This window comes from Acartia tonsa, chromosome 9 (assembly GCF_053477335.1).
Source record: "Acartia tonsa isolate MP-2025a chromosome 9, ASM5347733v1, whole genome shotgun sequence".
NCBI classification, from domain to species: Eukaryota; Metazoa; Arthropoda; class Copepoda; order Calanoida; family Acartiidae; genus Acartia; species Acartia tonsa.
The window spans coordinates 15934219-15948074 of NC_137268.1; positions in this window are offsets into that span (position 1 = coordinate 15934219).

Genomic DNA, 13856 nt, shown 5'->3' on the forward strand with positions numbered 1-13856 from the left:
GAAAAACTTTGCTTTCATTTATTACATTATATGAAAAAAAAATGTTAAAAAGGTTAAAAAGCAACATGTTTAAAATTGAACTACGGACTTTCTATTATAGAGTTGCTACGCTTCCTAAATCGTACCTTTTGTATTAAATCGATAGGACAATTCTAACATGTATAATTTAACAAAAAAGCTAACCAAAAAAATTTTTTAAAAACTTTTTTCCCCCAATGGTAGTTAAATATCCACACATTTTCCCAATGGTAGCTGAGTATCCAAAAATAACCCCAATAGTAGCTGAATATCCACGTGGATACTCAGCTGGAATTGAGCCTATACTGTTTAAGGACATACTTAAATTTTTAGGACTTGTTTATAGAGATGCTTTGCTTATAACATTGTATAATAGGAATCAGTTTTCAAAAAATCTGAAGAATCGGATAATTTGTTATCAAAAAAGTTAAAAATCAACATGTTTCAAATGGATGTACGGACATTCTGGTATTGATTGTAGGGTTGCTACGCTTTCTAAATTGTACCTAACTATTACAGAAATCATCATGCAAAGTTTGGAATCGATAGGACAATTCTAACCTGTTTAAATTAACGAAAAGAGCTAACTCTCTGTGACTGAGGTACGGACGGATGGACGGACGTACGGACGGACCGTAATCATAGAAAAGCTTCACTTAAAAAAAAAAAAATTATATAAATGTCAAACTACGGACCACCCCTACACGCTGCAGATACCCTCCGTGATGTAACTTAAATTCTTTCTTGCACGTTCGCACCATATCAATAACATCTTCTTTCAGGAAAGCTAATTTTCTCTTTGTTAGTCATCTGAAATAAATATTTTTTTTAGTATTTATAGGCTTAACTGAAAGGCAAAAATATTAATTCGGAACTAATATAAATACCAATGAAATTATTACCTACTGCTACCTAGTTAAACAAGGATGACAACATCCATAAAAACGAAGCACTGAAACGGTAGGACATTAACACTTGTATAGTGTCTGAACTGAATAATCAGAATATATCTAAGTATAAGATTCGAAGCAAAATTGTAAGTAAATTTGTTGATAAATTGCTTGATACAGCATAATGTTTAGGACTTTAGGACTTGATAATAGAGTTGCTTCGCTTATAATATTGTTCTTTGTTGTTCCAGGAATCAATATGTGGTATCCGCCTCGGTTAAATGGCAGACACCCAAGTTCAAATGATTACGGCAGTGCGAACAGAGGTGGACACATATATTATAGAGAAGCTACGCTTCTCTAGCAATCACTAAATAATAAACAGAGTCTATTCAGATGTTACTTTATTCAGGGTCTAAGGTTTACTAAAGTTATATACAACAAATAATAAATACACAGATTGGAATAAATAATCCTAAAGCAAAATCAATATAAAATACATATACAATAATCAGATTGGGCAATAATGATCCCCCATCCCTGGAAAGGGTGGGGGAACCAAACAATACAGCTTAACCATAATAAGGCTGTCAAAATCTATCATTAATTTTAAAGCATAGGGAGGGGTCAGGCTGACCCCTTCCCCGGTACTCGGGGGAGGGCCCTCGGCCCTTCTCCGAACCAAGGTCAGGGTTGCCATAGAACATGGCTCAAGGTTGCCGAATACCACAAATATACCAAAAATCAGATCAAACGGATAATTAGATCACATAAAAATTTGTGGTTAAAAAAGTAGAAAAATCAACATGTTTAAAATGGACGTTCGGACATTCTGGTAATGGTTATAGAGTTGCTACGCTTTCTAAATCGTACCTTACTACTACAGGAATCATCATGCAAAGTTTGAAATCGATAGGACAATTCTAACATGCCTAAATTAACGAATAAGAGCTATCTATCTCAGACGGACGGACGTACGGACCGACCCTAATTATAGAAAGCTTCGCTTTTAAAAACCATAACTGGAAATTACTTTTGGATATAGTCCCTTTCGAAACATCGCACCATATGGGGCGATTCTTCGTATTTTTCACAGTAGCTTTTTTCCTATTTATAGCCCCTGCAGGAGGCTCTAACCCAACGGGCCATTACCAATACCTAACCCTGTGGGGCAATCATCTAACCCAATATAACCTAACCTAACCTAGCCTAACCTAAAATAACCTATAAAAAGCCATTTTAAAATACGAAGAATAGCCCCATATGGGGCGATGTTACGTAAGGGACTATTCCCTTACTTTTCTCAAAATTAGGTACCTAATAAGAATGAAATGATAACCGAAAAGCAATCTTCTAACTATTAATAATTAGTGGCAAAGGTACAGTATGATTAAAAATGTCAATCTGTATGTCTTTCCCTTCCTAACATTCCATTAATTACAACATATTTTCTTAATATTTAAATTTCTATGCTTTGGTAGTTGTCAACTTTGTTTTGATAAAAAATGTATATATACCGTAACCATTTTGTTGTTCTCCTGGAAACCTAGTCAGTATCACATTTTCTGCTTGTTTGCATTTTATACAAGATTTCATCTGAAAAATATTAAAAATTCTTATAGAGTTGCTTCGTTTTCCAAGTCATACCTAATTGTTATAGAAATCATCATGTAAAGTTTGAAATTGATAGGACAATTCTAATCTGTTTAATTTAACAAAATGAGCTAACCGTAATGGACAGACGTACGGACAGACCGACCCTTAAATTATAAAAAGCTTCGCTTTTAAAATTTTTATAAAATCATCACTAGACTAAATTTTATCTTGTAATGTAATGCCCTCTAAAATGGAGAACTAAATCAACATACAAAAAACGTATTACTATATAAAATAAATAAATACAATAATTTCTATAATCATAACTGCAAACAAATATTCCATAATTATTTTTTCTTTATGATTTTAAAACAATTAAAGTAAAAATTTTCTGTCTGTTTGTTTATTGTTTACATTTTTGTTATTGCGCTAGTTAGCATAAGAATGCCCCGTCATGTTGCATGATTTCTCGTGACGTCATTCATATTTTAGTCCCCAAAGTCAGTCAGAAACTGCTAAATTCATGCACATTCCCTTTAAGCCAGTCCCCAAAGTCTGAGACTCCTAAAATATGAATATTCGATCCATTGTCCCCTCCCTTCCTCCCTGGGTTGCTTTTTATTTCAAACTTTGGCCCATATAAGTATCCCTTTAACCTCGATAAAGAAACCAGATAAATAGATAGATACGGCTGATGGTGAGTTGATTACACTTAGGCGCCAGGCGCTACACAATGTATTATGGACAAAACAGTTTTCAAAAATATTTTTCTTATTTTTGTCCTAAATTTCTTTGATTAAAAAGCGTTTTAAAGGTAAGCTTCATTTTTTAAAAGTTATCCTTTTCTATGAATATTAAAAGTGAAGCATGTCTAAAATTATAATCGTACCATTCGCCCGTGTGTACCTAATGAAAAGCTTATCGTGAACACAATTCAAATGTTTTAAAAAAGGTTATGCTTTGAAAAAAGACTGTTAAAAAACTATGCTCGTATAAGGATGAACCGTTTTAACCACTTGTTTTAAGCAAGAAAGGAGAAGATATTTACCAGAGATTTAAGGGATGAAAAAGTATGTATATCGTATATTTCCAATTATGAAAAAATTAACACATCTATACAATTGGCGGAAAAGTTTAGAAACAGCTAAGCGTTTGTACAACAGAAATTTAATAAAAAAAACAGATCTGATAAAAGTTCTTAAAGTATGTAGGCCAAAAATTATAGATATCCTTGTTTATTTTTCTTATTCCCCCACTTCAAAGTTAAAAATTTAATAGTAAACACGTATGTACGTGACAATAAACTTCTTGTTTGTTGGCAGCTATACAAATATTGAAGATATATTTCATTGATATATCCATTTACCCTGGTTATATAACAACGTCAACGTCATAAAGAAAGGGCGAGAGGGAGAGATAGAGAAAGAAAGCAAGAAAAAGAAAGGGAATGGGATACTTGTAAAGAGAAACAAAACAAAGAAATTCTTAAAAACTTGTATGAGCTGTAACTTAGAGATACAGGGATAGGGAAGGAAATATTAATCCTTCTCCCCCGTAATTATTGAGTGTAAAATTCTTTCATGGATGTCTAATAGCTTTTTAGGGACAAAGAAAAGACTTAAAGTTTAAGTTTAACCATCATTAGCACCCCCCCCCCCCTCCCTACCTTCCCTGGTTTAAATACATACATAGAGCATAAAGAAGAGGGATTTCCAATGTTAAATCCTAAACTTAAACACAAAAGGGATGTATATCATATTATTTTAGAAATTTTATTTTTCCAAAACTAAAAATAGTTTGGAACTAAAAATATTGCTCTTCTCAAAATTACTGCTTTAATTATGACTTTAGTTTACTATCCTATTCTATAAAGTAGTGAAGCTTAAGCTTTTGAACCGATTAAGTTCTCTATTTTATCGAAGCTTTATATAGGTCCCGGGATGGCTTTAGGCATTTAATTTTTATATTTAATCCTTGGAAATGTTTTATGCTATTTTTATGCCCTCTTCTTATACCTTGGAATACTAACCCCAAAAAATACTTGGGGTGCAGCCGCTATTAATTAAGAAAGTTAATGATAACAGTTATCAGAAAGTGCATCTTTCCATGTATAGCTTATTTTACAATGTTTTTTTTATTAGTTTTAATGCGGGTGTCACTTTGTATTTGCTGATGTTTGTTTCACTGATTTTGTTAAGTTTCGATACTTATGGATGTTGTCATCCTTGATTGATTTTGATAAGAACGTATTATTGGGTTTTGCAATAGACTGTTATTATAGTTATTTATCGCATCGCATTATAAATAGGCTTCATGGCGGATAAATTATAAGATTACAAGGTTTTGTACGTCGCTCCAGCCAACTATTTTTTTATGCATTGATATTATAATTTTTATTTTATCATTCGTAGAAAATTGCCTCTAATACGATATGAAATATGATTATTCAGTATATTTTGTAACCGGTTCTAATCCAGCGAATATTAATCGGTTTCGAAGCCATGCTGGAATACTGATTGCAATTAAAAACTAATTATTGTGGGCGTACATGTAAATTTAACCAAAATTGTTCTTAATACACAATAGGGTGGTTGAACATTTTTTTCCTTTCTTAAAATTCACAAAAGATTAATAAATCTTAACTCAAATACAATTATATCTTAAGGGATAAACAATTGATAATAAATGATATAAATCTAAAATTATCCTAGACGAAATCATCCCTTCTGTAAACTAAAGTTTTAGGTAAAAAATTGGACACTAGTTTGAACGAACCAATCAAGATTTAATACCCAAAGTTTTAAAATATGGAATGAGGGAACAAGTACATAAATCTTTGGTTATGTTAAAATTTAGAGTCCAATGTCCCTGTCCTCCCTGATTATTAATTTCAGGAAACTTTATATAGGTCATGGGTAGGTTTATAGCTCTTTTTAGTAGCGAAGCTACTCTATTATTCGAAATGTCCGTCCGTCTGTCCTTAAGTCCGTCCGTCTGTCTGTCCGTCTGAGACAGAAAAGGGGAAACGTGATTTTCTCAGCTCCTATAAAAGATAGAGTTAACAGTCTCCAAATTTTCACCAAGTTTCATTAAGATTCTTCAAATGGTTGGGGTGCTAGATCGATTCCTACATTTTCAAGTTTTCATGATAATCTCAACTCCTATTCAACATAGACAGCTGAAATTTTCAGGGATTGAATAGTTTCATATTCTGCATACTTTTATTAAGTTTTATCGAGATTTGCTTATTGGTTGGGGTGCTAGTTCGATTCCTAGATTTTTAGGTTTTCATGATTTTCTTTACTCCTATCTGAGATAGACGGCTGATATTTTAAGGATTAAATAAGTTCACAATTTACTTAACTCCACAAAGTTTCATTAAGATTTGCTAATTTGCTGAGGTGCTAGATCGATTCCTAGATTTTCATGTTATAAACCATACAAGGTTTTGTGATTTTTTAGTTTGAGTTTTTTTTATGAAACTGCAATAAAGTTAATTTTTTTCCAGATATCCATCCATAATTTTTGAGCTTTGCTACTTATGGATGTTGTCATCCTTGTTTAGAATTGTAAGCTGCAAATATAAGTATCATTGAGGTTGCATAATGCTCTGAAGGTTTAACTCTTGAAATTAATCTAACAGAGAACAAGTTTTTCAGCCACCTTACTGATATGATATGAAAGATATAAATATTTCTATGGGTCAATAACTTTTAATACAGGATCATTGCGGTTTATTATGAGTAACCTAATTGCAAATGTTTACAGAGTATAGTACTTTATTTGAAAAATAAGGGGTTTTGCCCTCAAAGATAATGATTTGTCTTTGTTCAGTTACTTTTAAATTGTATGTTAAACAATTTTTTTGAGAAAAAATTGTTTACAAAGAATTTTTTTTTAATTAGGGGGGTATATTTTGGTTTTTTTTTAGGGGGGGAATGGGTGTGTTTCATCCCCCAATAAAATAGCCTGAAACCACCACAGGACCAGTAGGTATATTCTTTGAAAAGTAGAATCAAATCGGTTCAGCGGTTACCGAGATCTTAAGCTTCAGACAGACAAACGGACAGATATCAAGCTACTTTAATATTGAAATTGAAACAACAATACCCCCCCCCCCCATAAACGGTTGCAGCTTGTATTATAAGGAATAAGACAATGGACAATAAATTTACTTATATCTCCAATGATCAGTAAAATTACCCCTTCTGTTGAAAAGTTTGGACACTGCTAGTTTCTACAAACTAATCAATATTTAAGTACCCAAAGGTTTTAGACCAACGAATGAAAGAACTATCTTAACCATTTTTAACCAGTTCAATTAATGCAATGCCAATACTTATAGACATTATTGAGCTTACTTTCATAATTTCAGTTTGTAATTAGAAAAGTTTTGAAAAGTGGGGTAGGCATTTTTAGTTGAAAATAATGGGATTTGTCAACATTTACAGTTTTAATTATGATGAATATATCATTATTATTATTATTAATCTTTGCAATCTTGGGTTAAGGTCTGGGAACAAGGTATAGAGAAACGGGTATTTTAAATTATTATCCTTATATGAAAGTAACAGGATCTATGTCTGTGTGTAGTGTATGTACCGAAGAATCTCGCTAACCGCTAAATTGATATGGTTTACCTTTAACCACCCTCAAAAAAACACCAACTTTTTAAAAATTTTCCTTTTTAAGCTAAAAAGAAACATGGTTGGGTGTCGACTCCTCTTAAAGGGCCCCTAGAGGCCTCTAAGGGCGCAGCCGCTAGTAGAGGATACAATGATAATCTGATCGAAAACACCCAATCGTGACATATATATATAGTTCTAAATATTCAAAATAGATTTTTAAAAAGTCATTTTTATATGTTCCGAGGTGGTTTTTAAATTATCTATCATTCCCTAAAACTTCATAATACAACCCCTAGAGGCAAGGGACGAAGCAACTTATTTTATATTAGAAGGATTTAATCTTCTTTGTTAAAACTAGATTTTTTATTTCATCATGATCACTTATAAATTCAAACACAAATGTATAATAACTCACAAATTGGCAGTGATTGTACTTTAATATCTTTTAGACGGCTAAACTGAATGGTCCAAAAGAGGGTGAGGTCATTGGTTTTAATCAAGGTCAGGTTTTAGGCTACTTAGCATGATGAAATATATTCTGACCTCCAATCATCACTATAATTTTTTTTAATAACAGACGAATTAATAATGTTAAAGACTATGAAAAAGTTAAAATCTAACAAAGTTCTTGTGCTCGAAAAAAATGTAAAACATACAACAATGACCAATACTAAATACTTATAGCTGTAAATTTTTTTGTGAATAAAGCATTAAAGTATAAAACCCCTTTTTGCACACTTAAAAAATATAAAAAAAATAAGCATATGTAAATATACATAGATATATTGTTTTATTAACTAGTTAGACATAGTCATATAATTAGTGCCCATTATAGATCACCAAACACCAATCTTTCTTTCTGTGACGCACAATGTTACGCAAACTAATAAAAAAAATGGTTTTCCCATTTAGAAAATATTTACAGTTAGATCCGTTGGGGAAAAATCCATATAAATGAGTATTGAACCCTACATAGCACCTTGCCCCATAATTTGAATTTTAGAAGCTAAGCTACAATAAAGTTAACTTTGTCTGTTTGTCAGTCAAGCAGGCCGTAAATTTTAATGAATAGTACTATGACATATGCACATCTAGTTTTTACTTGGTTTTGTCTGTCTTTCTGTCGATCAGGCTTTAAAAGACATTAACCTTATTTTTTGTATTTTCCTTAGTTTAAGCACATTCAATAAATTTCTTTTCTTAGTTATTTTCAAGATATTTTTGGTTTGCTTCATAGTGATGTTAACAAAACAAGGATGACAACATCCATAAAGGCGAAGCACTGAAACGGTAGGACAAACGGACATGAACACTTATTTAGTGTCAGAACTGAACAATCAGAATATAAATGTATAAGAGTCGAAGCAAAATTGTAAGTAAATTTGTTGAAAAACTGCTTGATACAGGATAATGTTTATGGCCATACTTACATTTTTAGGACTTGATTATAGAGTTGCTTCGCTTATAACATTATACTATGTTGTCCCAGAAATTGATATACCAAAAATCAGATCAATCGGAAGATTAGATCACATGAAAATTTATTGTTAAAAAAGTAAAAAAAATCGATATGTTCAAAATGGACGTACGGACATTCTGGTAATGATTATAGAGTTGCTATGCATTCTAAATCGTACCTGACTACTAAAGGAATCACCATGAAAAGTTTGAAATCGATAGGACAATTCTAACATGCCTAAATTAATGAAAAAAGTTATCCGTTACGGACGGACGGACGGACCGACCCTAATTATAGAAAAGCTTCGCTTTTAAAAAGTAAAAAGAGAATGGGCTATTTATTTGGGATATATATTTCAGTTACCTAATTTGATGGGAGCGGGGTTTCAATGCGTTTATTGCGATTTAGGAGAAATTGCTTTCTGTTTTTTATAATACATTAAATCTGCTAAGTAACACAACAATGGGTAATTCAAAATTTCCAAAAACATGTTTAATTTATACATACATACATACTGTTGTAATAGTACTGTGGTATCCGCCTAGGTTAAATGGCAGACACCCGAGTTCAAATGACTACGGCAGTGCGAACAGACGTGGACACATATATTATAGAGAAGCTACGCTTCTCTAGCAATCACTAAATAATAAACAGAGTCTATTCAGATGTTCCTTTATTCAGGGTCTAAGGTTTACTAAAGATGTACAACATAATATAAATACATATGGATTAGGAATAGAGATAGTTAAAGGTAAATCATACAAGTAAAACATAGATAGTTGCAATGGTTAGGTAGATGGCTATCCCTGTCCGGGGGAGGCAGGATAGCCCATGGAACAGCACAATAGGTAGATAAGAATAGAGGGGTTGAGTAGTAGGTCTGGGTACTAAAAGGGAAGGTTTGATGATTACTATGACAACAACAGTCTGTGTGGGTGGTGAATCTATCGGGTGAAGGAAGGCTTAGAACCTTTATCCTCAGGGCTGAGGTGGTGCTGATAACTTGGTGGTTGAAGGGGAAGGTTCCAGTGCTTAAGAAGGGAGAGGGAGGGGTCACACCCCTCCCTCCACTTGCAGGACAACTGAGAGATGAAATCAATACCGTTATCTCACATATTTGCAGGTGGCTTTACAATTGTAGAATAACAGAATTAGCTGGGTGCGTAGCATCACTATAATATCTTGGTTTCCGCATGGCCCAGAGTTGCCGAATACCACAACTCTCCCCTCGGAAGGCTGGGAGGGGTTGTCTGCACCGCCAGACTTCCGACAGTGGTTGAGGCCTTCAGTTTGTTTTCCTTGTGGAATGGGTCCGCCAGGACACCAGCTGCTGAACGGTGGTAGACTCCAGCCTTCCCCAGGTCGAACGGGATCTGCTATATCTGCTGGAGTAGCTGGTTCTGCTGGATGTTCTGGCCGTTGGATGTGTACTTCTGAGGCCACCCTGGCAACCTCCAGGGGTGGCACAGCACATGAGGGGGCTTGGACCAACAACCGCATGGTATACCTCTCTCAAGGTTTCTCTACTGGGCTGGTGGTCTCCATCTTGTTGGTCACCTTGCTGCTGGCAGGCTGGTTACTGGCTGCAGGCACAGCTTCTTCGCCCTCGGGGTTGGTCAGGTTCATTCTGCTTCCAGGGTCTCTGTCAACGCGGGCAGGTGGTGGTTGCCATACTGTAGGAACGTTGCCTCCCTCAGGCTCATCCTGGACATTGGCAGGGTGGTGCATGGCAGTCAGACCTGCAGGGTAGGGGAAGGTAACAGTCCATCCCCTGTGCCGGAGGCTGTCTTGGATCTGCAAGGTTGGCTCCGCTCTAATTGGCTGGGGGACAGGCCAATCCACGGCCACTGCTGCTGGTGGACCGGAGGCACAAGGCCCCGGATTTCCTCCCCTAGCATGAAGGTGTCCAGGCACATCGTCTCCATCTTGGGTAGGCATAATTGTTGGGGATCCTCTACTTCTATGGTTAGGCTCGGCACTTGATGCATCTAGTTGAGCTACTCCCCAGGCAGAGGCCAAAGCTTCTTCAGGTTGGCTGGTAATGGCTGATATCCTGGTTCCTGGGGCAGATGCAGGAGGCGCAGGCAAGTTTGACCCAGCACAAACTTCCTGGTACACCAATACAATACAATTACCCTGGCTTGGTTGAGGGGGGTAGACAGCTGGACGCAGTTGAGGGTGAGGGACAGCTGGACTCTTCCTTCTGGCTGGGGGCTCTGGCTGACTGGGGGTGACGGGTGTCACCCCTTCCTCTGGGGCTGCGGGCTCGTTCCAGGGTCCAGGTCTCTCGGTGGCGGCGACGGTTGTCGCCCCAGGCACCAGCGTGGGGCGCTGGATAGCACCCCCCAGTCTTCACAGGTGGCGGCGACGGTTGTCACCCCAGACATCAGCTTGGTGGTGCAGGGAAGCACCTCTCGTTCTTCCCAGGTGGCGACGCCAGTTGGCGTCCCATACATCGACTCAGACTCGCTGGCTAGCGCCTCTTGCCTCTCCCGCTCGGCGGCCGCCAGGGCCTCCCCGTCCACCGTCCCAGTGGCGCTGGGTAGTGCCCCTCGGCTCTCGCTGGGGGTGACAGGGTTTACCTCCTCCTTCGGGGGACGCGGTCTGACTGTTACCATCATGTTGAGGCCGAACGGCAGAGGCCGCAGGACTTCTGGCTCCGCAATGTTGGTTGGCTGCACGAACTCCGGTCCCATGTGGTTGAGGCTGAAGCCCAGGCCGACCCGGTTGGGTTCAGCCGCTCCTCCCAGCACGTTGATCCTGGCCACTATGGTCCCAACCTGAGACACAGACTCCTGGGTAGCCGCAGCCCCAGCGGCGGCAGCTGGTTGGGGTGACGGCTGGGCATCTCCCTCCAGGTAGACCTGGGTGTCAGACTGGTTGTATGCAGGTTGTTGGGCTGCCTGGTGTTTCTTCACTGCCTGGTCCCAACCGGTTCTACACTTGGCAGCTGTGTGGCCGTTGAAGCAGCAGCGCTCCTTCGTCCAGCTGGGTCCCATCAGTCCGGCTTCCACAGGGTGTGTCAACCTGCCAGGTCTCTCATCCTCCAGTTGGGGCACCAGCTGACAAGCAGGGTCTCCCCTACTAGGGGTCAGGCAGTGCTGGGCTGCTTGTGGTGGCTCCTTGGTTACATTCAGCCTTCTCCCCATACACACAGGTCCCTTCCATACAACAGCGGCTCTCCTCTCCTGGGTGGCGAGGCCAGCCTCGGCCTTAGCTTCTGCAGGTGCTTCTCCACATGAGGGATCCTGCCTCCAGTTACTCCAGGTAGTTGGTAGCAAAGGCCGTTGATGGTGCCAGTCGGAAGGTGGGCTATGATCCCTGGGGGGTATCTGTGGCCAGTGTGTGGACAGGTACCCACAGTTGAACCGGCAAGGCCCAGAGGATGCCATACTGATGGTAGCCTGAACTGGGTTCTGAACTGCCAGCGGGCTGTTGGTAGCTACCTGAGTTAGGCCAGAGTTGCCAGCTGGTATTGCGTCCCTGCCAGGCTCTGTCAGCCGCTGGTGGGGAGCCCCTGCGATGATTCTGGTTTTGGCAGGGGGTGGCCTTCTTATTGACTTCCCTAGCTGGAGCTCTGCATCCTGGTGGGCCTCCATCTTCAGCAGCATGGGGGGACTTGGCTGGGTCATGTGCAGTGGTTCAACAGAGTAGAGGCATCTGGTCTTGGAGTGTGGGGGAACAGCCTCACTGCTGCTGGTCAACCCTGCTCCCTCCTTGCTGGGTAAGGCCTTCCACTGCAGCAGGTCACCATTCTCCATCCTTAGGCCGGTCCCCAGTCGTTCCATGCCTGGGGGCTCCCAGGGAGGCTTGGGTGGCGGCTCCCCCACCCCCAGGTACACGTCGGGCATCTGGGTGAAGAGCCTATTCCCCTGGGACAGCTCCCCATCCTCCAGGTTGGTGAGGCCAGCGCCAGGGAGGACCTTTCCACCCCAGACACAGGTGGTACTGGCCCTAGGGCTGGGCTCCTTTGGAGTCTCAGTACTGGTGGTAGTGCCCATATTGGGGCAGGCCACTAAGTCTCTGAAGCTTGTCACCTTCTCATTGGGCTCAGCCGCATCGTTCAACACTCCAGGGAGGACACATACAGGTTCAACAATCCCCAGTCCAGTATCTCCATTTCTTGTGCGTTGCGCACCAACTGTACAGGAGCTGTGCAACGGACATTCAGTCATCCTTCCAGACAAGGGCATCTCAGGGACCAGGGGTCTGTGACCTTGCATGTGTTTTATGTTCACTGTACTCAACACAGTAGGCCCAAGTAATAACAGAAGCAGCACCTTGTATGAAGAAGCAGAGAGTGGTGGTGTACAGATGTTGGTGGTTATGATCCAAATGAAGGCTTCTGTCCACCACAGTGCCAGCAGTATGCCTAGGCACACAGTTAATGCCCAATCAGGAATGTCTTCTATTGCCGCACGTCGGGCTAGGGGCTGACAATTTCTCATCTTGTAGATATAGGAGCAGAGTAGAGTAGCCGCGCTGCAAAGAGGTTCGAGCCGGCTCACCCCTATTATAGATACTATAGCTGTGTAATTAGGGTGGTAGTCCACGTAGCCGTAGGCTCTGTCCTCCTGGCTCAAGATTTTCGGTGGCTGGAGTGTCCCCATGATAAGTAGCAGGGGGTTGGTCTGTTGGTGCCAGCGGCTTGTTTAACTGTTGAGCCTGAGTTGTTCTCCTTTCCAGTATAGCTCTTAATTTCTGTGATAACCAGCGGATCTTAGCTTAGAGATAAAAGGGAACATGTTAGGTGTCCATAGATGTCTCTAGGAGCGTATCCGCTAGTAGATATATGGATATGTAGGCTATCTATATATGGCTACACTCCCATATATATACGTGTATAGGAATATCCTCAGAGCTAGCTGGCTTTCCTCCTTGCTCCAAAAAAATACACTCTTCCTCTGTATATAATTCACAACTATGAGGGTCTATGGTCAAGGTACACACCACCACTGCCCAGTGTGGGGCATCAAGTCAGGCTATTTCCACAGGGTGGGCGTACTTTCATTAAGTTTCCATATCAGTCTCCATTGTTGTATGGTGAGGTTAATATTCACTTACTTGCAACCATGACACAAAAAAACAACACTATTTATCACTTGGTTGCTGCACAACTTAGTATTGAGTTGTTAACACTTATGTATTTTATATATACATATATTTTGTTCACTAGCCACTCAGCTTTGAAGTAGGGTTGGCAGAGCTGGGAAGATGTTGAGGGTCTGAGCTGGTCTAAGGAACTGATTTAGTTTTCCTTATCAC